At 41.0% G+C, this 23,541-nt stretch overlaps 1 protein-coding gene across 2 annotated transcripts in view; it reads right to left on the bottom strand.

The window, feature by feature from the left end:
- ZMAT4 (zinc finger matrin-type 4) overlaps nt 1-23,541 on the bottom strand; it is a 2,083,697-nt gene that overhangs the window by 1,144,399 nt on the left and 915,757 nt on the right. The gene's annotated exons all lie outside the window — the stretch shown is intronic.

Raw genomic sequence — 23,541 nt, 5'->3', positions numbered from 1 at the left:
GGAATGTCCAAATAGAATCACTTTCTACCAAAACAAACAAAAAAAATACTAAACACCGCAGATAACATAAATGTACTTAACTAACATAAGAGAAAAGGGCCCCAGATGGTCAACAGCCCACACTCTTTATCAATTCCACTGACCTACCTTTTCTCGCCAAATGTTCTACAAATGCCAAAAAAAGTGGTTAGAAAGACTCTCCCCAAAAGCCTGCACAGTATATAACATTCCTTAGCAAGCATAAAAACTGAGTCTCCCATCACCTTTCCACCACATGAATGAAAGACTAAATCCTGCAGCTTACTGCCATGGGACAACTGCTACCTCCTAGCCCATGACACTGGATGCATGCACTAGGTTCTACATGCTCATAACAATCTTCACCCCTTTGCCCACCTGATCTGTTTTCAAGTGGCACCACCATATCTCTACTGAAGAAGGAAAAAAAAAAAACATCCTGCCACACCAATGAACCCAGCAGCTCATTCACCCTAAATGCTCCATTATACAACCATACTGACAAAATAACCCACAGTGTATAATTCCCTACCAATATGTGCAAGCCTACACCACCACCTCCTTTAGATCCTGCCTAGTCATTGTCAACCACATATTAGTCTTCCTGCTGTTAATCCAACCCCATCCTTTCAGCATCCGATCTAGTGCTCATGACTTTAAATCCTGTAAATCCACTACCCATGCAAATATGGTAATAGCAGCCAAATCCAACTTAACAGATTGAACCACCCTTCCCCTTCATGCAAGCCTTAGCTAAGTACTGTAACACCAACTTCATCAACCATATTCTCTCCTCCTCAGGCAACTGCATTACAAACTAATCGGATACAAATAATGCCCTGCCATATGCCTTCCTCATTGAATCCACCCACAATTGCTGAATCAGCCTCCCCATCACTTCAGCTCAACTCACCATACCACCTGTGGCAATTTGACTGACTTTGCTTGTGCTACCAGTGCCAACTGCCGAAACCTGTGAAACTGAAAGTGAGAAAGGCTGTCAACAATCCCATTCCTAGTACCTGACAAATGTACACCTGAAAAAGAAAACAATTATCAACAAACTGCAATACCAATTTTCATAAAACTAACAAAAGCAACCTAGATTTGGACATTTGTTTTACTTTAAAACCCACACCACTGCCAAATTTTCTGAATTAAAAATCACTTTCCTGTCGCATAATTAGTCTTGCCAAACCATCAAAGTTTTCCTAAAAAGCATCAACTCCAAAAATGCACCACCTTTCTTCCACTCATCCAGCTAATGAACTGCAAATCATTACCCATTAAAATACACCCCCATTCCTTTTTATCCCTGCGGCGTCTGTAAAGAACTGCAACTTGTCCTGATTGACACAGTCTTTCTGACAAAATCAAATGCCATTGAAATGTTATAAAAAGGACCAGCACAGTTCCAAATCTGCTTTCACCAGCTTGCCCCAGCCCCCCCCCCCCTAACACAAATTCCACTGACCTGCAAAAAGTTCAACTGGGACTACTAGCCCAGGAAAAGAAGTTCAAAAGACCCAAAAGTTCCATAACATTACTGATCCGCACTTTAGTTTTAGCCATCACCCATGCAATCTTCCCTTTCAATTGCTCTATCTTCTCAGAGGGAAGACCGAAAAAGACCTGCTCCACATCCACTGTCAGACCTAAAAAAAACATATGTAGCCTTAGCAGGACTTTCCAACTTACGCTTTGCCAAAGGAACACCCATCTATTTTACGAGAGAGAGAATGTCTACATACCTTCCAAAACCCCTTCAAAACCCCACTGACAGGAAGTCATCCAGGTAAACTACAGCCTCCTGAGTACCCACCCTTTGCTGACAAACCCAGTGAAGTGCAGAGCTAAATTTCTCAAATGTGGCACAAGCATGGCCTTATCTACAACCATACCCAATAACAGCTACTCTTCTTCACGCACCTGCAGTATACAGAACATAGGCTTGATGATAACCTTTACTAACCAAGGATAATCAACACACCACTGTATCATCCAGTAACTCATGCCCCACTTATGCATCTTCCCTGTAAATAAAATCATTGTGATTCCCCTTACTAAGAAAGACAAATATTGAATCAACAAAAATTTACCCTGAACCTTCTTAGTAACCAATTCTGATGGTGAATTTCTGAAGCTTACAAAAGGGAGTTACTTTAAAGAGCCCAGAAAACTACCCATGTGCAATTCCTTCTTAATCAGTCCCTGCAAACCCACCTCCTTGCCCTGCACTGAATGCAAATTGTTACATACCAATCCATCTCCACCAACCCTCGACTTGATGGAAAATCCCACAGAAAACTCCAAAATCAACTCAGCCACAATCTATGACTCCAGAAAGTGCATCAACACCCGGAGCAATGACTCTACCTTAATGTGCAAATGGGAAGGTCAATTTACCACTCTGCTCTCAAAAGGACATACCTCCTCGCTGCCCCTGGAAAATACCCTGCCTCTAAATCCTTGCATCAGGGTAGGGAAAGACCTTATATCAGTTAGCACAGAACTCCCTGTATCAGATTCCTCTCTTGCTGGCCACAGTGTGAAGCTGGGTGCACCTCGGAACAATTTGAACATGTGCAAAAACCTACATGCAGCCCATGTACACTGACCTGCATTAAATGCCCAACACACTCCATCCATCTCTCCACTAGCTTATCAAACGCCAAAGTTATTCATCATTGTGGCCATCCAGATATCAGGGTGCCTCACTTCCCATCTCAATGACTGATCCATGGCTTTCCGTTTGCAGAAACGTTGATCATACCACATCCACACATTCCCACTGCATAGTCAGTGAGCCTCAAGAATCATGAGAAAATATGCTAACAGTGGCAAAATCTGAGAACTATCCTCCTCTAAGCAAACTGCAATATAATATATGAAACCAAGTAACCATTTCTCCCACATTCTGCCTCTGAATCTCCCAACCCTCCGATGACTCAGAGCTGCCAATGCTGTAAATAGCTCCTTGTTTGCCATCTCAGCTTCCACCAAACACTGTACCCCTTCTGCATCCATCAATTCAAATATGTCACCATACTCACCCTTCCATATCTTTTCTTTGATCAGCATAGGAATATATGGGGTGAAAAAGAAACCGTCCTTCAGTGTTAAACAATTCTCGAGTAGCTAATTCTCTGGTTGAATGCTAATGTCAGAGCCTGCATCCTGCCAAAATGAATCAGTATGCTTCACACTCGATCCTGCACTCTCTGAAGATAAAACCCTCCTATCATCTCCACTCAACACGTCACTCTTCACTTGGTCTACCTCTCCAAAGGGATACTGATCATCCCCTCCATGTCTCACATCAATGTTCTTCATCCTCTCCCCTACTCCAACCCCCTCCCAGAAATTGCTAATCCTGACTAGCATATACCTGACATAGATAGTTACCTGCAACTGCCAATGAAATCACTTCCCTAGGCAGATAATTTATAACAGGATTGTCTGCTGAATTCTGGCTCGCTTCCCCTCTGGTCAGAGGGGTCTTCCTTATTGAACTGTATTCACCTTTTCCTCTTAGCTATACTGGCTCTGACTGACAGAGGGCTCTGCTACTGGTATGAGAGCCCACTCATCTGTCCTTCAAGTTGTGAGACCCTGCCATCTGTAAAAGAAAGAGCAACATAAATAGGAAGAAGTGAAAAATTAAACCAACACTAAAAGTCTGGACAAGCCTAGCACCATGGGAGATTAAGCCCAAGAGACAAGGGCGCCTTTAACATCTTACTCGTATATGTCAATCTGTAGCATAACCGATATCATGCATCCAGAAGGCATACAGAAAACAACAACACTAAGCAGAACCAGCCAGGGAATGTTGGCATGTGCCAGCTGACCAGTATAAGATCTGACTCGATTATTTCTTTCAACAGTTCACCCCTCTGCAATTTGCCAAAAGCCAAATGAGTAAATACATATTTAGAATTTCTGTTAGACCCTTGAGATTAGGTAGAGTGCATTAATTTTATACATAAGCAGTCTGCTGTCTTTCAGCTATACTTTCCTGATCTGTTCAGCTGATTTACAGTTCAATTAATAAGAACCTAAACTACCTGAATTGTTCAAGAATGTCAGGAAGGACATACTCTATGGCTAAAGTTCACACTGTCTTAATCCTTGTCAGAATGAACTTTGAGGAACCTTCTGAAAGTGTGCAGGATCCACTATCCCACTTAAGTGTATGTGTATATATATATATATATATATATATATGTGTGTGTGTGTATATATATATATATATATATATATATATATATATATATATAATTATATTTAGATATATTTCAGTATATCTGTGTTACAACCTCTTTCACACAAAGTGATGAGCATTGGAAACATTGAATATTAATTTCTGGCATTTGAGCAGAATGCCCACCATATGCAACAGTAAAATGACCCCACCCATAACTGTGAATTTGCAGCTAAGAACCATTACTTGTGGGTGCATTCTGCCTGTGAAAAGCCAGAAAAACTGCTGCTTCTCAAGACGCAGTCTCATCTGGGTGGAAAAGACAACCCCCTCGAACCTCAATCCCCACAGGTGTCTCTGAACAAATTAGTCTGAAGAAGTTTGCTACTTTATGCAAATAAAAAGCACTTAACATCAAATCACTTAACATAAAATAGTCTTGGAACAACTGAACATTATTTTAGGCATAAAAAAATCATAAACCAAATTGTATATACATATTGTCTTATAATGGTACTAAAATATAGCAATAACCCACGCGTGGGTGTGGGTAATGCTGGGTTTACCCACGGTTGGTGTGGTTTGGTCACGAGGGAGAAACTTGAGTGGCCAAACAAAGACAACCGTGGGTAAATCAAGCAATACCCACACCCAGAAGTGGGTTATTGCTATTATACAATGACATTATTTAAGAAAAAAAATAATTACTTTTCTTAAATAATGGCATTGTATAATGCCTCCTTGCTGCCCTTCCGCAGCTGTGGGCAAAAGCAATGGAGAAAGCAAGATCTCCGTTGCTTTTTAAAGTGTCTCGCTATGTTTAATGGGTTTAACATAGCGAGACAGGTTGTAAAAAGCAACAGAGATCTTGTGTTCTCCGTTGCTGTAAAAAAAAAAAAAAAAAAAAAAAAAGTTATACTATTGGAAAAAGTCCGGGTGACCGGACCTTTTTCCATTAGTATAACTCAGATTTACAACGTGCACGCTGACTAATCAGCTGTACAAATCACAGAAGGAATGTTGGATTGTGATCACTGAGGCTGTCAGGTAGACAGCCAGCTAGGTATGACTGAGGAGCTTTATTGACTAATATGCAGTGAAGGGTGGAAAGTTTGTTTACCAGTCTAGGTAGGAGACTTTATAAGTTGTAAGAAACCATGAAGGTATAGATGGTTGGCTGGATGATTGCTGCAAGAGAGCCAGCCCATATTAAAGTTATCTAGAGTTATTGATTCATGGGGGAGGGTTTGGTTAGCCCAAATGAGGTTTTTCAGGAGTGGGATGTTATGGCCGGGTGGGACGAGGCATCCAATTGTGTTTGCTTTATTTGAGTTTAGTTTGAGGTTGCCGTATAGGATTTCTTCATCATCAATCTGGGTGGCTGATGAGTTAAGGGTGTTGTTGTTTAGGTGGTGGTTAAACATTAGAGCAACATCACGTCCTTTTTTGGATAGCTTAAGTATGTTATACCCTGATGGGAGTATTTTCTCACTTTTGATGTGGGGTTTGAGCCAGGTTTCGGTCAGTAAGATTATATCTGGGAAGTATAGATATATATTGGCGTGGAAGTCGTGGGTTTTATTGGTTATAGTTCTGATATTTAGGCTCAGAAGGTGGAGGTCAGATGATTTTCTGTTAGATGCTAGTTGTGTGAAGGAGCAAGTTTTAGAGAAGTTGTTGGGTGTGGAGTTGGAGATGTTTGGGCCTGGGTTAGGGTACATGTTACCACTGAGGGCTATTTTGGATATGGTTGTATTCAGTATTCATTTGTTTAATAAATTTGATAATGAGCCTGTCATGTTTTACTGATATTTTTTGCTTGTATATAGTTGGTAACCGATAGCATATTAGGTGATTAGAGATGGAGACTGAGGTGGGGGGAGAGAGAAGTAATTAGTGGGTGGGTAAAGTGGTGGTGCAGTGAAAGTGGGTGGGAGGGTTTATTATAGTAGTATCATAGGAGCCAAGGAGTGTAAGGAAAGAGCAAGTAAGAAGTGTTAGAAAGTGTAGTAGTAGCATGGTTGGGTCAGTTGATATTAGAGCTAGGAGGTGGGTGGGGTGTTGTGGTTGACAGGGGATAGAAATGTAGGAATTGTTATGGTTGGCTGGCTGGTTGATGGGAGGGATTAGTGGAGGGAATAAAAGTAGAGATAGTGGGGGGCGGCTGGGATTTGGGGGAGGGTGGTGGAGCGATGCGAGCCCAAAGGGTGAAAGGAGGTGGCTACTCCCATTAACCAAGTCCTTAGACGTTGGAAAACAATCAGTAAGCTGTCAGCATAGAATGCTATGCAGAGGTTCCACAGGGAGTCTATGACCTTAGTTTCAGGCTGACGAGATCTGCAGCTGAGAGAAAGATAGGGGGACAACAGAAATACTGCAGTCTCTTGTGGCAGGCTGGAAGGTAAGGCAGCAAGCAAGCAGCAGAGGGACAAAATAGAACAGCTAAAAGGCAGGTTTGGAAGCAGGATGGGGGTTGGCTCTGACCCAGTGATGTGCAGGAATACTTGCAGGTGTATTTTAACTTTAGCCCGTTTAGACAGTTAATTTAGGACTAAGGCATGCAATTACTTCTAGTTCTCTGCAGTTAGTTTGTTAGCCCGTATGTACAGTTTTTGTAGGACACTTAGCATACTTATTTTATTTCTGGTCGCTTGAGCGGTCCTTGGCAGCTGATTTAGGTTTGCTGGAGGTTTACTGTCACTGTGAAGGGAATGGCTGTTGCAGAGTTATCAGTGGCTGGGTTAGACAAATGTGCTTTCACCAAATCTAGAAAAAAAAATTTTCCATCAGGAAAAAAATTCATATTTTTACAATTTTCAGTATTAGTCGCACTTTGTCACGTCCTGTAAGCAAGCTACAGTTTGTGGTGCAAATATTTGATGTGAAACTGTTCAATCTCGCCGTTTGTTCTTACACACCGGTTTGGAGATGATCCTCAGCTCCGAGTCGGCCGCATCTTCGAGAAAGCTCGAGGCACAGTAATATCCCATGATCCTCAGGTGCTAACCCTCAGATCTAGTTTGCCGCTAGCAGCAGATCGCATTGAGAGGCTCGGGCCAGTATATTTTTTTCTACTTTCTTGATATATATATTTCTCTTTTCTACAGATTTATAGTCTTATCTTAGTGTTTAAATAAGTAATATAGTATAGGGTGTTATTTGTGAGTATTCAGTAATTAATGGGCGTATATAATGTGTGTTTTACTCTTGTATTTTATTCTGATGAAGTGTTTTACGAAAGCGGGCAAATAAATCTTGTGTACGCTATTTGGAGCATTTGCTTTCATTCACTGATTCTACCTCCGTGGCATCATTTATTTATTGGGTTGTGTTTAGCGTTTTTCTTTGGTTTGGTTACTTTGTGTTTTGCCATGGCTGGGGTAGAAGAAGATCCGTTGATGAATGTTTCCATTCATCCTACACCATCCAGTGGTGATAGTAATTTTAACAGTTTGCTTGTCACAACGCTAATGGACATACAAAGTTCGTTGAAATTTCTTGTTGAGAACGCCAATGAAAGAAAATCTAAGCCTGTTAATAGTGTTTCAAGTCCACCGGATGTTTATGAGGAAATGGATACAGTTATCGATTTGGGCAGCATTGTGGATGCTAACGTTGAGGCTGAAATTAATGTACAGCGTTCGCATTTACGCGCCAACGATACTGGGGGTCCAACTGTTGAGAAGTTACTTTTTTTATCAGAAAATCCCTTTGGTGGCAACATTGCGCTTCACCATGAAACACAACAGGATTATTTTGGCGAACAACAAGAGCACCTGTTGAGACTTTTAAAAAGGTACAAATCTATAGACATTGAGAACTGTTACTTTATACGTTGTATTGAGCTTGGTATTATTCCTAAAGGTCTAATGTTTTTTAAATGTCCTAACGGAGTTAATTCAAGTAACCCGTTTGTTCAACATTTGGTTACTTTTTTTACTGAATCTGGGTTACGTTTTCTTAGACTTTTGGTTGACAACAACAAGCAAAAGATGTCTGTGCTTAGAAAAGAAATAACTGACCTTGAACAGTATTTAAAATCCAAGTTAACTTTACATAACTTTAATAATTTGATGCAACAATTCTCTAGTGACCTAGATCAACATTCGAATGAGGTCACTGTTCGCAAACAACAGAAAATTTCTCGTGATTTAACTTCCTTTAGAAACAAAACTGCTTTTGATCATTTTGCTATTCATACAAAAGACACCGCACCTAAGGGCAAAGGCGGGTCCTCTTATTACAAATGGTCTTACAGCACAGCTATTAGTTCTAATGCAGCTGGAAGAGAAGTTTCATTTTCTAAAGACAAACATTGTAGTGGGCAAATCTTTGAATCACCAAATAAAAGAACAGGTAAAGCAAGTGATGGGGCGTCATCTACTGTTAACAGTTTGACTGAACGAACTGTTATTGATAATAACGTGCCTGAGGATTTTCCCGTCATAAATGTAGCAGAAAAAGAGACTGTTGGAGACAGTAAATCCCTTGGTGTCTCCTCTGATTCTGTACCAGCTGGCGGTTCTAAGAAAAATCAGGGAAACCACTACAAAAAGACTGTGCTGACGCGCAGTCTGACTTTTTTGGGGTCGATGTCCTCAGGGGACGAAGCCTAACAGAAAATTTAGACTTGTTTAATATTATTAATTTGTCAGATTTTGTTTTTTCTGATGTTCAACTTAATGTTTTGAAACTTGGTTTAAATTTTGTACCCTCACATAGGGGCAACTATAGTAGAACGGTAATTGATATTATGAAATTTACCAGAAAATTGAATCTATCTTATTTGATGCACCATTTACCTGAAAATGATAAATTTTTAGTCAAGCCTTCATCTTTTAATCCTACATTACATCACACTTTAAAAGTTTTTCAAGAACAATGTATTCAGGATGTTAATAATTATTTATCTAGTAGAAATGTTAATATTCGTCATAACATGACCATTCAAGAGAAATCTGCCTTGTTTAAATGACAAGAATTAACCAATCAACTCAGGTTTATGAAAAGTGATAAGGGGGCTAACATTGTTATTATGAGTCAAGAAAAATATCAAACTTGTATGCTGAAATTGTTGGATAATCCTTTAGAATATGAGCATGTTTCCTTACATTTTATACATCGACAGTTTAGGATGATACATTCTTATTTATATGACTGTCTAATGTCTGGGGACATCACTATTGAATTATATGATTTTTGTGTCGTAACAGAGCCCAAGATTGGTGTGATTTTTGGAATACCGAAAACACACAAAAATGTTCTTGATCCTCCTTTTAGGCCCATTGTCTCTTCCCCCCATTCTGTCACTGAAGGGGTTGCTTTGGTCATTGATTCTATGTTGGGATCTTTACTCATGGACCAGCAATCTTATGTCAGAGATTCCTGGCATTTTTTGAGTAAATTACGAATTTTTTCTGATACTTTTTGTTTTGATGTTAACAGGCATATTATTTTCACTATTGATGTTGTGTCTCTTTATACCTGCATCCCCCATGATGATGGGGTGGAAGCAGTTCGAAGTTATTTGTGTGAAAAACAATGTTTTTCCACTTCTACCATCAATACTATTTGTATGTTTATTGAATTAGTATTACATAATAATTTCTTTTTGTTTGGAGAAAAATATTACAAACAAAAAAGAGGGGTGGCCATGGGCTCCCCTGCCGCTCCGGCTTATGCCAATATAGTTATGGTTTGGTGGGAGCTTGAGGCCATGCCAGTATTAAAACAAAAATTTCAGGTGGAATTTTTTGTAGGTTTATCGATGACTTAGTATTCATTATTGAAGGGGGACCTGATACCGTTGATAAATTTATCTTTGAGGTGAACTCACTTCCAGGTTTTTTGAAATTCACCAAGGGTATTGTTGGCTCAGCCATTAATTTTTTGGATATTCACCTTTGGTGGGATTCCATTAATTGTCAATTTCAAAGTAAAATTCACCGCAAAGAAACCTTTACCAATGGTCATCTACATTTCTCTAGTGGGCATCCTAGATACATGATCAAGAACATTCCTAAGGGGCAACTAATTCGGGCATGTCGTATGACTACAAGAGATTGTGATTTGACTAGTGAATTTAATTTCATTATTGAGCTGCTTTCTAAGAGAGGATATGACATCACTTTTTTAGAGAGAATAGCTAAGGAAGTTTATGATAGACGTTTCACCGATTTTCCTGCAATTCTGGCTACTTCATTTAGTGGCAATCTTGGACCCATTTCTCAGAGATCTGATTCTTTGAATGGTTCTAATTTAATTTGTTCATTCGAGATGAGCAGTGATAGTTTTCATTTTATGTCGATTTTGGAAAATAATTGGAAGGTTATTAAAGGTAATTCTGAAATTTATAAAGTTTTAGGTGATAAACCTAAATTTGTGTTTCGAAATGAATATAATGTCAAAAAAATTTTGGAAAATAACAAACATATAGTCAGTGGTTTTGTATCTAACGAAAAGGGCATGCGTTGTTGTCACCAGTGCACTATTTGTAGATTCATTTCTGTTAGTCCTTATATAGCTGTTAGCACTATTGATTACACTCTTGAGGTACCTGGTTCAGTTAACTGCAACACTAGTAATGTTGTTTATATTTCTTTTTGTTCCGGATGCCCTGCATTCTATGTAGGAATGACTACCAGGAAACTCAGTACGCGTATTAAAGAACATATTTATGCCATCAAGTCTAGAGATTGTAACAATGCTCTATATAAGCATTCAATTAACTGTTCATTTTTTAAGAAATTTTTGTTCACAGTGTTGGAAGTATGTCCAGTTGATCCTAGTGGAGGGGATTTCAAATGTTATCTTGAACAAAGGGAAGCAATCTGGCAAATTAAATTAAAATCAGATAGGCCGCCAGGGTTGAATGAATGTATTAATTTAAAATGTGTTTTGAAACATCGTAATTTGTACATCACTGATAAGCAGAAAGTTGTTTCGTTTTTTGCTTAATTTGCTTTTTTATGTTATTATTTTTTTATGTCATTATTGATTTTCTTATGTCATTATTGATGTTCAATTCGTTATTTAATTAATGGGCGTATATAATGTGTGTTTTGCTCTTGTATTTTATTCTGATGAAGTGTTTTACGAAAGCGGGCAAATAAATCTTGTGTACGCTATTTGGAGCATTTGCTTTCATTCACTGATTCTACCTCCGTGGCATCATTTATTTATTGAGTATTTAGACTAGTTTAGTTAGTTTAAATTTTCTCTAGTTAAGGCCTACGGATTTTTTCTGTCAGGATTGACAGTATTTAAAAAATGTTTTGCCTTAACTTTCTCTTTTTTATTCTATATATATATATATATATATATATATATATATATATATATATATATATATATCATAGTGTGCTGTGTGTTTTGGATTTTTATATATATATATTAGGTTAGACTTAAATTGTTGATTATTATTCCAAACTTTGAAATTATTACACTTAGTATTATATAGTGTTTTTTCTTAAGTGTGCTGTGTTTTTTTTTTTGGATTTTTTCAAAATGTCAGAGAAAACCAAATCTGGCTTTAAAAGGTGTCAGTGCAGACAGATGTCCATTACTGACAACCACTCATCCTGCGTCTACTGTCTTGGCCCTCTCCACTTGCAGGAAGACTGTTCCATTTGTCATTCCTTTAGTGGGAGGGTCATGCTGGAAAGACGCAGGAAGTTGGTTGACAGAGGGTTGCTTAAACCCGATTTTCAAGAGGCCCTGGACAAGGCTGAACAGGTATCCAAGTCTTCGAAGGGGTCGAAGTCTTCAAGAGTGTTGGAGCCCAAGTCATCGGCTCTGAGCACCTCTTTTCAGATTCGGACGCCGGCTCCTATGACCTTGGTGCCAGGTGTCGAGCGTTTATCTCTGACCGAGGCTCAGGTCTTGGAGCCGGTGTAAGAGGTACCACCATCTGCTATCCTTTGCTCGGTGACGGCTTCGATCCCTTCGACCCGTTCTTCGAGGCCCCTTTCCGACTCCGATGTGGACCGAGTGGTACAGAAGCTTATGGAGAACTCGGCTTTGTCCAAATTGATCGAGGTTTCATCCCAGCTGGTTTCAAAACTCGAGACTATTCCTGTTCCCTCAACACTTCCTCCTCCGAGACCTGTCGAGTCATCGGAGCTAGGAATCGAAGAACTGATGATTGTAGAGCCCTCGGTGCCGAAGCCTCCAGTAGTGCTATCATATCCGTTGACCTCGACTCCTTCGGAACCAGCCGGAGAGTCTCGGAGCCGAAGATCTTTCCTAGGTTCCGGGGGAGATAGTTGAACCGAGATATCTGTTCCGACTCTTCCCCTCGGTGCCTCGGCTCAGATCAGTTCGGATCCATCCTCGGTGTCGGAGCCCATGGTTCTGATTCCGGAGAAATGACCTCCTTCTTTGCATTGGGTCAGATCTTTGGGTCGGGGCACTGGTACCTTTGACATCATGAGGAAGGTCTTGTCTGATCAGACACATGCTTCATCAGTATCTTCGTCTCCTTCCCCAAAAGGTCCGCTTTCTGCTTCTGTGCCTTTGGCTCCTACCAAGCATCGAGACCCAATGCCTCAGAAGTCCCCACAGGGCGACTCTGGTTCCTCAGATGCATCCCCAGAAGCTCCCGCTGTAGTTGTTCCGAGGAAACGATTGTGCAAGAGGAGGCACATAGATTCCCCCCAGGAATCTCTCACATCTGACACCGATTTAGATGAAATAGAAGGGTCCCCACGGTCCCCCTCTGAGGATGTCTCGTTTGCAGACATTTTGGAAATCCTGAAACAAAGGGGGGACTGGCAAACCCTTACCCCTTCTGTGGATGAATCGGTCTTGTGAAGGCATTTGGGACTCAACCTTCTACCTCCTGGGTGACTCCGCCATTTGACGATCTCATGGATCTAATAGCCTGGAGGGCTTGGGAAACACCCGATACAGTGGATCCAGTCCCTCATAAGCCAAATAAATACATGACGGCCCCCCAGGACAAATCTTATCTTACAAAAGGGTTTCCCGTGGATACTGTGGTGGTGGCGGAGGCCACTAAGAAAGAGATGTCTGAATCATCTTCCTCTGTCCATCCTCCTAATAAGGATTCTAGGACGATGGACAGATATGGGAAGCGCATATTTAGTTCGGCGACTTTTTTCATCCGATCGCTCAACTACCTTACGCATTTCACGCGTTTACAGAGAGATCTCATTAAGGAACTGGGAGATACTCTCCAGGGAGAGACAGATGCTGCTGTCGCCGAGAAAGTGACAGCACAACTTAACACCCTAAACTCCATAGTGAACTCGTCCATGAGGCTGATTTCATACGCAGCCGAAGGGTCGAGTAGAGCGGCAGCTTCAGTGATCGCCTTGAGAAGGCAATCCTGGTTGCGCTTATGCTCCTTTGCGGAAGCCTTTAAGTCTTCCTTTGCCAACACCCCCTTTGATGGTGCCTCCTTGTTTGGGCCCAAAGTAAAGAAGACTGTCACGAGGTGTGAACAAGAAGGGAAGACCCTGTCTGCCATAGGGGTCCATTTTTCCGTCCCATCTAGACCCTACCCTAAAGGGCAACGAGGAGGAAAAATGTGGTTCCGAAAGACTCTGGGATCTTTTCAGCACACCCAAAGTGATGACCCCTCCAGAGGCAGAGGAGAGGGAGGAAACGGAAGACGTCGCCCAGCCAGCAGAGGGGGTCCGCAAAATCAGGGCGACAGAGACTTTCTCTGGAAAGCCCTTCCAGCACTCCTGAGTGCAGGCCCGACTGTCCTACTCTGGAGGCAGTCGGGGGTCACTTGGCTTTATACCCAGAGGTCTGGCTAAATCTTACAAAAGATTCCTGCATAAAAAGCATAGTTACCAGTGGCTACAATATTCCCTTCATCAAAATGCCACCCAACTCCAAAAAGCTCCCAGACGTTCCACCCAGACTGCGAGACCAGGCAACCATAGAGATAGGAAGGTTGCTTGAAAACAGAGTAATCCAACCAGTCCCAGCGGACCAAATAGGATCCGGAACGTACTCAAGGTTCTTTTTAGTTCCAAAGAAAACAGGGGACTGGAGGCCAATTTTAGACCTCAGCAAATTAAATACCTTTGTGAAAAAGGAAAAGTTCCGGATGGTCACGCTACAGTCAATCCTTCCCTTTCTGCAGAAGGGCGACTGGATGTGCGCTATAGATCTCAGACGTGTACTACCATATCAAGATGACCAGGGCATCCAGAGATCACCTGCGCTTCTGGCTGGGAGCCAGTTATTTCCAGTTTCACGCTCTGCCCTTTGGTCTCATCTCAGCCCCCAGGGTATTCACCAAATGCATGGCAGTAGTAGCATCTCACTTGAGACAAAGGGGATTCTGGGTGTTTCCTTATCTAGATGACTGGCTCCTATCCACCACCACCGAGTATCTTCTTCTACAAGCCAGGGATTACACCATCAGTCTCTGCTCTTCGCTAGGCATAACGGTGAATTTTGGAAAATCTGTCGTATTGCCGTCACAGCGTATCTTATTTATAGGGAGCACAGCTAGACACCTCCCTGGCTCAAGTTACTCTTCCCCCCACCAAGAGTGTCAGACCTCAGGCATCAAATTTCGGTCCTTCTACACAGCAAGAGAGTCCCTGCATGACAAATATTAAGAGTACTAGGCTTGATGGCAGCCTCCCTTATTGTAGTTCCTTTAGGCAGGATGCATATGAGGATTCTTCAATGGATGCTATTCGCCCAGTGGTCGTATCGACAACTTCCACTGTCTCACGAAATCTTGATCACGAATTTTTGCAAGAAGGATCTCTTGTGGTGGATACACAGTCAAGAGCTAACACTAGGACGACCGTTTGTATTACCCAGTCCGGTAGCAACTCTAACCACGGATGCTTCCCTGATAGGGTGGGGGGGATTCTTTCAGGGACAAAAAGTCCAAGGTCAATGGTCAAACTTGGAGTACAATCTGCACATCAATGTTCTAGAGCTGAGGGCAGTGTTTCTAGCGTTGCAACACTATCACAAGTCCTTACCTCGGGGAACAGTGACAGTTCAGACAGACAACATGTCAGTGGTCTGGTACATAAACAAGCAAGGGGGAACCAGATCTTACCCGTTATGCAGAGAGGCCCTCAGAATTTGGCAATGGGCAAAGTCCACTGGACGCTTTCTCATAGCAATGCACATCCCGGGGACTTCCAACGTAATCGCGGACAGGTTGAGCAGAGCCATCCTGTTCCCTCATGAGTGGTCCCTCAAACCTCAAGTGGCGGAAGAGTTCTTCCACAGATGGAGCCAGCCTTACTGCGACCTGTTTGCATCCCCATTGAATGCCAAATGCAGAAGCTACTTTGCCCTGTTACCCCCTCCAGGGGGTGTCCCCAGGGACGCACTGGTATACGATTGGCCCCCGGGTCTCCTTTACGCTTTTCCTCCTGTTCCACTAATTCCCAGGTTTTTGCAGAAAGCCAAACATCTGGACAGGACCATAATACTGATAGCCCCATTCTGACAAATCTGGTTTCCCTTCCTTCAATCTCATCAAGTGGAGGAACCATGGATGCTGGACCCGGAGCCAGACCTGTTGACACATTCGTCAGGAGTTCCTCACACCTTCCTCAAGTCCCTCAAACTGACAGCTTGGCTGCTCCGCTTCCCATCTTAGCCAGGTCAGAGTTACTATCCCCTGCAGTACAACAAATTATTGTATCTTCTCACAAACCATCTACAAGGAAATTGTACAACCGCAAATGGGACCGTTTTGCGCACTGGGCCTCCAAACAAGGTATAGATCCATTTGGGGCTCCAGTACACAAGATACTAGATTTTCTTACCACACTTTTTCAAGAAGGAGCATCAACATCCACTATAAGGGTTCAACTGGCGGCTATATCCAATTTTCATATTGGCCGTGAAGATGGTTCTCTTATGTCCCACAGGCTTTGTAAAGCCTTCATGAAAGGTACCTTTCACCTCCGTCCCCCCTTTCATAATCCAATAGCCCCTTGGAATCTTAATCTCATGTTGCCCCCATTTGAACCTGCTGCCACAACTCCATTAAAATTTCTTTCGGGGAAAACACTTTTTACGGTTGCCATAATTTGCTAGAGTTTCAGAGTTGCAGGCTCTATCTATCCGACCCCCGTACATGATTTTTCATCCAGATAGTTACCTTGTGCACCAATCCGTCCTTCCTTCCGAAGGTTTGTTTGATTCAAAACATCAGTCTTTCGAACTACCTACCTTCTTTAAAAAACATTCCAATAAGTTAGAATACACATTGCACAAATTGGATGTTCACAGACAACTGAGATTTTACTTACATAGGACAAAAGAGTACAGAAAGTCAGACCAACTATTTGTCTCATATGCTGACCAAAGGAAAGGACAGGCAGTAACGAAAGTTACCTTGTCCAAATGGCTCTCAGATTGCATAAATTTTGTATATGCTAAATCGAAACAGCAACTCCCTTTCAAACCCAGAGCTCATTCTACAAGGGCGATCGCTACATCTTCAGCCCATACCACTCGTTTGCCTTTAGATACCATTTGTGCAGCGGCAACTTGGGCAAAACCACATACTTTTATCGCCCACTATAAACTAGACAAAAGCTCCAGGGACAGGGCGACGTTTGGTTCCACTGTACTCAGGAATGTTCTCCCTTGAGCCACCCAGGAAAAAGCAGCTAGGGACGCTACCCGTGTGTAAGAACAAACGGCGAGATTGAACAATTTCACATTAAGAAGTTATGTTCTTACCATAACGTTCCGTGTGAATTGTTCATCTCGCCTTTGTTCTTACATTCCCCTCCTCCATCCCCCGTCCTGCGGTCTGGGAGAACGGTTTCAACTGAATTCCTTTTCAGCCTTTTCTAGATATTGTTAGCATATTATTGTACATTAGTAATGGCATCTTTTCTCCTCTATTTGAGAGTAGGGTTCCAGACACTGTGTAGTATCTGTTTATAAGTGTTCAAGACACAGTTCTAAAGGGATTCTTCTGGTATAGCAAACTAGATCTGAGTGTTAGCACCTGAGGATCATGGGATATTACTGTGCCTCGAGCTTTCTCGAAGATGCAGAGCTAGTGATGTGGCCGACTCGGAGCCGAGGATTGGCTCCGAACCCGTGTGTAAGAACAAAGGTGAGATGAACAATTCACATGGAACGTTATGGTAAGAACATAACTTATTTCCTTTGCAAAAGCATTAGGTGGTTATTACTGACTGTTTGGGGTAGAGTGGCCTGTAATCAAATATATTCCTGACTGCCGTTAAACACCAAATATATTTACTTGTAAATATTTTAGTTATTTTTGTTTAAAGAGGTCTAGGTTTTTTTTTTTTAGGTCATAGCAATTTTGGGTATGATTTTCCTGCTTAGCTGCTTTACTTAAAGGATGCTGTCAATATATTACATCTTCTGTCAATCTAGACTCATTGATTTGTGTTTGGTACCGGAATGCAAATAAAAAATGGAGAGAATCCAAGAGTCGCTCAAGCGTCGTTTTAATTAGTACCAACGTTAGCTTTTTTTTCCATCAGAAACTTCGTTAACACATTATCATTGTCCACGTATGCATCCAACAATGTAACTAAAAAAAACAGTGTGCCTGTTAAGGACCCAGTCAAAACAGCTGGTATTCCACCTAAATGTCCTAACACCTAACCACCACAGTACTACCCACCCATTGCTAAAAAAGTCGATTTAGACAAAAAGTAGTCAATGTCTTAGCTGGAACAATAACACAAGAAATACTATTCAACTCCAAACACTCGGAAATAAAGTAAAATCCTTTCATAAAATCATAGTTTAGCGCTTTCATCCTTAGAATAGTCAGGGCTTCTTCAGAACTCTAAGGATGAAAGAGATGAACTGTGATTTTATTAACTTTTTTTTTTTTCTGAGTATTTGGACTTGCTTAGCACACTATTTCTCTGGTTATTGGTTTGTTGCTGTGCTTCGTGTTTTGCTGCTTTTGTTCTTTTTTTTTTAGTTGGAACAGTGATGGAGTGCACAATTTTTGTCTAGCCAAGACAGCAGCATGTACCTTCGTTGAAGGTTGTGCATCAGGGCTGTCAACTCGGCACGTAAAAATCAACTGCCAATCATTAGCGGACTGGAGTTCCACTGTGGCGACCCCTAACCAGGAAAAGCCAAAAGACACAACAAGTCTGCAAAAGTCTGATAAGGCTATAATTCTAAGGACTAAACGGCCCTCAACATTTGAGTTGGAAAGCTCCAAATTTTTATAGCATGTCTAAATAATGCTAATAACATGGATCCTAAAAGCTTGTTAAGCTTCCAGTAGAAATCCCCTGAGAACCTAGCCAAACCTGAGGCTTTCCCACTTAATAAACTATCAAATCCATCATATCCTTTAAAGTTATAGGTTTGCTAGGTACTCCTTGGCCACAACCGAGATGTTGGTGAAACTAAGTTTTCCCTAAGGATCCTCCACCTGGAGCTGACTGGAGGGGGGGTGGACTTGGACCCATCCACTCCCTTGTACTCCAACATCAACTGAAATTTTATTGATGCCATACACATTTGTCAGTGCTATTATATGCCTTTCCACAGCCTGGTCTCTGCATTTCTTAGCTAGGGTCTTATTGTAGGTAGTCTCCTTCACCCAATAACATAACTGCAGTTGCTCCCATTTCTCATGTATTTTCTGAAATTGTTCTGCTTAAGAGACCCCAGGATCCATTAGCTAGGCAGAATTGTTGCAAGCCCATTCCTTAAAATTACATTTTAAAATCTATATTTTCTTGTTCCTTAAACTTCTGCCTAACATGTCTCTTTCTGTTTAAATTTTGCTGATAGCAATCTACACTTAAGATATCCTTAAAAAGCTAATAAACTTATACTTCCTTTTGGTGCAGCTTCAAGGACTCTCTGTTTTCTAACAAGGGATCAAATCTCCACTGATGTGAGTTGTCTACAGTCCCTCTAAGTTGCTCCTAGAGAGAGACCACAGCATGGTGTGGGAGGGCACCAGGAATGATAGAAACTCCCACCACCCCATGCATCAGCCTCTGAGACACTAGCCATAAGTCAGTGTGACTTGCAGTATCCCCCATATAGTAAATGTGATCCCTCTACTGGGGATAAAACTACTTTCTAAACATCAAAGAGCTTGGAACTCATGCACTAAACCACAGAGTTCCCTAACCACTTTCAGCAGTCAAATCCTCCTTACCCATGGTGGATCTACCACATCATTGAAGTCGACCCCTATAATTAACTCTCAGGAAGGGTGGGACAACGATTTAATAGCAGTCTTGAAACTTATCCATGTGGGACTCTCTCTTCAACTTTGAGTCCATAAAGGTTGAACAGGATTAGACATCCTGAATGACTCTATACCAATACCACAATCCATCTCCCCCTGCTAACCTTAAGGGTGATGATCACCATCCATCTTAAACTCTTATCCAACAAAATAGCAATCCCGTGTTTTGAAGTGACATATTAAAAATAATTAGGCCCCTTCCAAAACACCAAAGATTTAAACTCAAATTAAGTTTAACCTGGTGGTCTCTGCAGAAAAATAATGAGAATTCAAGGCCTGCAGGGTCCTGGAACCTGCCTTTCTTTCTCCAGTGTAGATATCCTATTCACATTCTATGCAATCATCTTAACCATCCACAGTGTATGTCTCCAAGTTCCTGGTGTCCTCAGGTCACTTGGCCTGGACTCAACATTTCCTTTTACTGCTAAGACAGAAATCCCTCCTGATACACTGGCAACACACCAGACTACTGATAGGAAAAAGAGATGGGCTGTCCTGAATCATGGAAAAAGAGATGGGCTGTCCTGAATCATGGAAACTAAGGAAAATAGATCTCACTGGCTAACTCCTGAAAACATTATCAACCACCCTAAAGACAGTTGTATACTTTAATGGAAAAAAACATAGGAAAATGAAAAAGATTAAAAGCACCTCTAAACACTTTCCTCTACCAGCAAATCTGACACCTCACTCATGACATGTGTACTGAGCACCATCATCTTTAAATTAATCAAGAAAATTGATCAAGAACCAAAGAAAATCAATATTTGATTGTGAAAAAGACTGTTAAACTGAAGAAACAGTCAAAACCACAGCTAAGACCAATATATAGTTTTTTTCCATCAATGAAAAATGTTACTGGTCTGTTATTGAATTGACCAATAGACTTCATCAGAACATAAATCCCACCCACCCAAGGTTGTTTAAATAAGCTATTGGTCATGTGATACAATAATTCCTAATAATTATACTGGCATATTTAAACTGGTGAGTCTGTATTACATCGTCAAACTCACAGGAGTTCAAACGATGTAATATCGAACCATGAAGTTCGAAACTCAAGAATTGCAAAAACACAGAACAGTGATATCCCCCCCCCCCCCAGGAAAAACATCACTGTTCCAGTACAAGAAAAAAAAAACACATTTTAAACTTAAACTAATGTGGGGGGCTGTGCCCCCATACCCCCCCTACTTAAATATACCAACTCCGAGATCACACCACAGTGGAAGAAATAGCAAAGCCCCCAAAACAGCCCACCTTTTTTTTTTTCCCTGGGAAAAAAATCGGTGTGCCATGGCTTCGCTATTTTTTCGAACAGTTGGGTTCAATATTACAACGTTTGGACACCTGTGAGTTCAATGCTGTAATATAGACCCTAAACTGGTATGCATGTAATTATACTTACTGTTTTGTTGTTTATACTTGCTTGTAAAAAAACAGCCTTGTAAATATAAGTGTATTCTGATAAACAATTTTGTTTTCATTCTGAGATATTTGCAAGCATCTCCTATCATCATTCAAAACCTTCATCATTTCACTTAACTAAAGTAAAATATCATTGTTTTTGTTACTGACTCAGTTGTCATGTTCTGTATTATTTCAAGTTAACTGATTTTTACTGATGAAATATAGCTATTTTAATCGTTATTCATCCTGTTTCAACATAAAACAAGTTTGTTTTTTTTTCTGATCATGTGTACCACTTTAAGTATGCCAATGTAAATCATTTTACGGATTGTATCACATGACCAACAGTTTATTTAAGCAGCCTTGGGTTGGTGAGATTTATGTTCTGATTAAATCTCAGTCTAATTTCAGGTGAAACAGCTTAACATTTTTTGGTGGAATAAAATTATATACCAAACCTGTCCTAGCTGTGATTTTGACTGTTCCTTTGGTTTACTCAAGGAAATTCCCTAACCCCCAACCCCTGACTACGCAAGTGGTGCTCTGTGATAAAAACCCTAGAACCTGTGAACATTATAGCATACTGCATTCCACACCCAACTTTGTACAAGAGCAACCTACTTCAGGTGGGAACCAAAGCGAGTCAGTTAAATCCCACTATCTGTGCATAACATAAAAAAGAGCAGTACCCCCACTTCAATAAATTAAAATATCATCACCAAGACACCACAAATGATCGCCTTGCCCCCCCCCCAGAAACAGCAGACTATCCTCCTCAAGTCCTGACAGTCTGTTAGAAAACCTGTGATACCACAATTCCACAGTATCTTTGAATTATTGTGTAGTGTCTCTCCTGGTTGTAGCATCAGCAGTTTCCTGTCAGGGTCTCAACAAAATTTACAGCCTCTCTGTAGAAATTTGAGTTGTTGAAAAGCATTTCTTTTGGATGGTCTACTAAAGTCTTGGAACTGTCCCCTGTAAGTGGCTCACATCTATTAATGGTCACAAGGGGCTCTGCAAACAGAGACCGCCACTGTGGCTCTGTCATGTTCCTGGCCTGACCACGCTGTCATCCTTTCATTTGACTGTTTCATTTCAGGGGAGAAATGGATCTTCTGTCCCATTTCTTACTACTGGCAATTTTCATTGATGACAATTTAGCTGCCTTGGCATAGAAGGAGCTGTCTGGTCCCCAAAACTTTTAAGACATGATCTGCTTCATAAGGGGTATGTAATTTTGTTCTAGCTGAGCCATTTTCGTCACAGTTCATAATATAATATAAATCTTTGCAAGTACATAAATATTGCACCATTTCCTTCCTCTTCACATACAAGGAAGCAGTATAATATGGTGTGAATCAGATATGGTATCCAGAGAGCATACATTCTTACCCAACTCTCTCTCCTTTCACATGCTTGTCCATATATGAATGATGCATGAAAATAAAGTAGTAAGAAAGTTGTTTAGTGATCTTGGGGTGATCCCATGCACCATTTCCACCACTGAATCTGTCCTCATGCCCAGTAACTTAAGTAGCTCCATCTCAATGGAACCAATGGGATTTAGCCCCTCAATATTCTCCAGAGTCCAAACACATTTAGTTTATTTCAATGAACACTGTTCTCAAGACTGACTAACTTAAGTTCCAGCCTTTGAGAACCTATCTGTAGTTCATGAATGTTTGAGAGATGCTGCAATTGCACATTCTGCTGAAAGAGTCGACTGCTGCTTGGGAGATGCCAGCTGTTGGTCATGGGTAGCTGTTAATGATTTAATCTGCCCATGAAGGGACAAATGACCACCAGTTCTCCCTGTAATTTATTCATGCTCTCCACCATATTCCCACTTTATCTGAAGGACAAAAAGTCAACTCCACTTTTATCTACCAACATGCTACAATAATCATCAATGAGATCAAACCTCCTCCTCCTACATGTGCACCTACACCAACACAAGCTTTTTGTTATAAACTATTGTTTTACAGATTACTATTGTAAATGTGGAGAGATCATTTAAAGTAGAGCCAGAAAAAGAAATAGCCTCTTAACCCACATGAAAACCTCAGAAATGTATTTACTAACCACAAATGATATTTTAACTGTTGAGAACATGACAAAGCATTGCTGTAAGTTAGTCAAAATATCACAAAAATACAGTAACATACTATTCCATTCATGATTCAAAACAACTGATGTTAAGTTGTCAATCTCGCCTTCATTCTTGCTGGATGGGTTCAGAGCTGAACCATAATGCTAGGCATCATATACCCAGAATATTTAAAATTTTTATAATTATAGTTAGTTTTGATTGATATTTTCTAAGATTTTCTAATAGTGTTAGTAGTCTCACCAGTCTTCCCTCCCTTTATTAATAGTTTTCCTACTCTTTTCCTTTTTTATAGTAGTTTGGTACAGTAGGTTTATACAGGTTCTTTTAGTAGGTGTGGGTGTGTTTGTTGTCCCGTTCTTGTGGTATCATGTCTAAGGATACCAAGATATCGGGATTCAAGAAGTGTGACTTGTGCTGTCAGAAGATGTCTCTGACAGACGGTTACACTTCTTGTGTGTATTGCTTGGACCCTCTGCACCTGCAGGACTCTTGTTCCATCTGTCATGCTTTTAGCCCAAGTGTCCTGCAGGAGCGCAGAAATAAGCTCATCTTAAGGGG

Source organism: Protopterus annectens, chromosome 9.part0 (genome assembly GCF_019279795.1).
Source record: "Protopterus annectens isolate FY-2018-M chromosome 9.part0, PAN1.0, whole genome shotgun sequence".
In the NCBI taxonomy this organism is placed as follows: domain Eukaryota; kingdom Metazoa; phylum Chordata; order Ceratodontiformes; family Protopteridae; genus Protopterus; species Protopterus annectens.
This window is presented reverse-complemented; position numbering and strand designations above follow the sequence as displayed.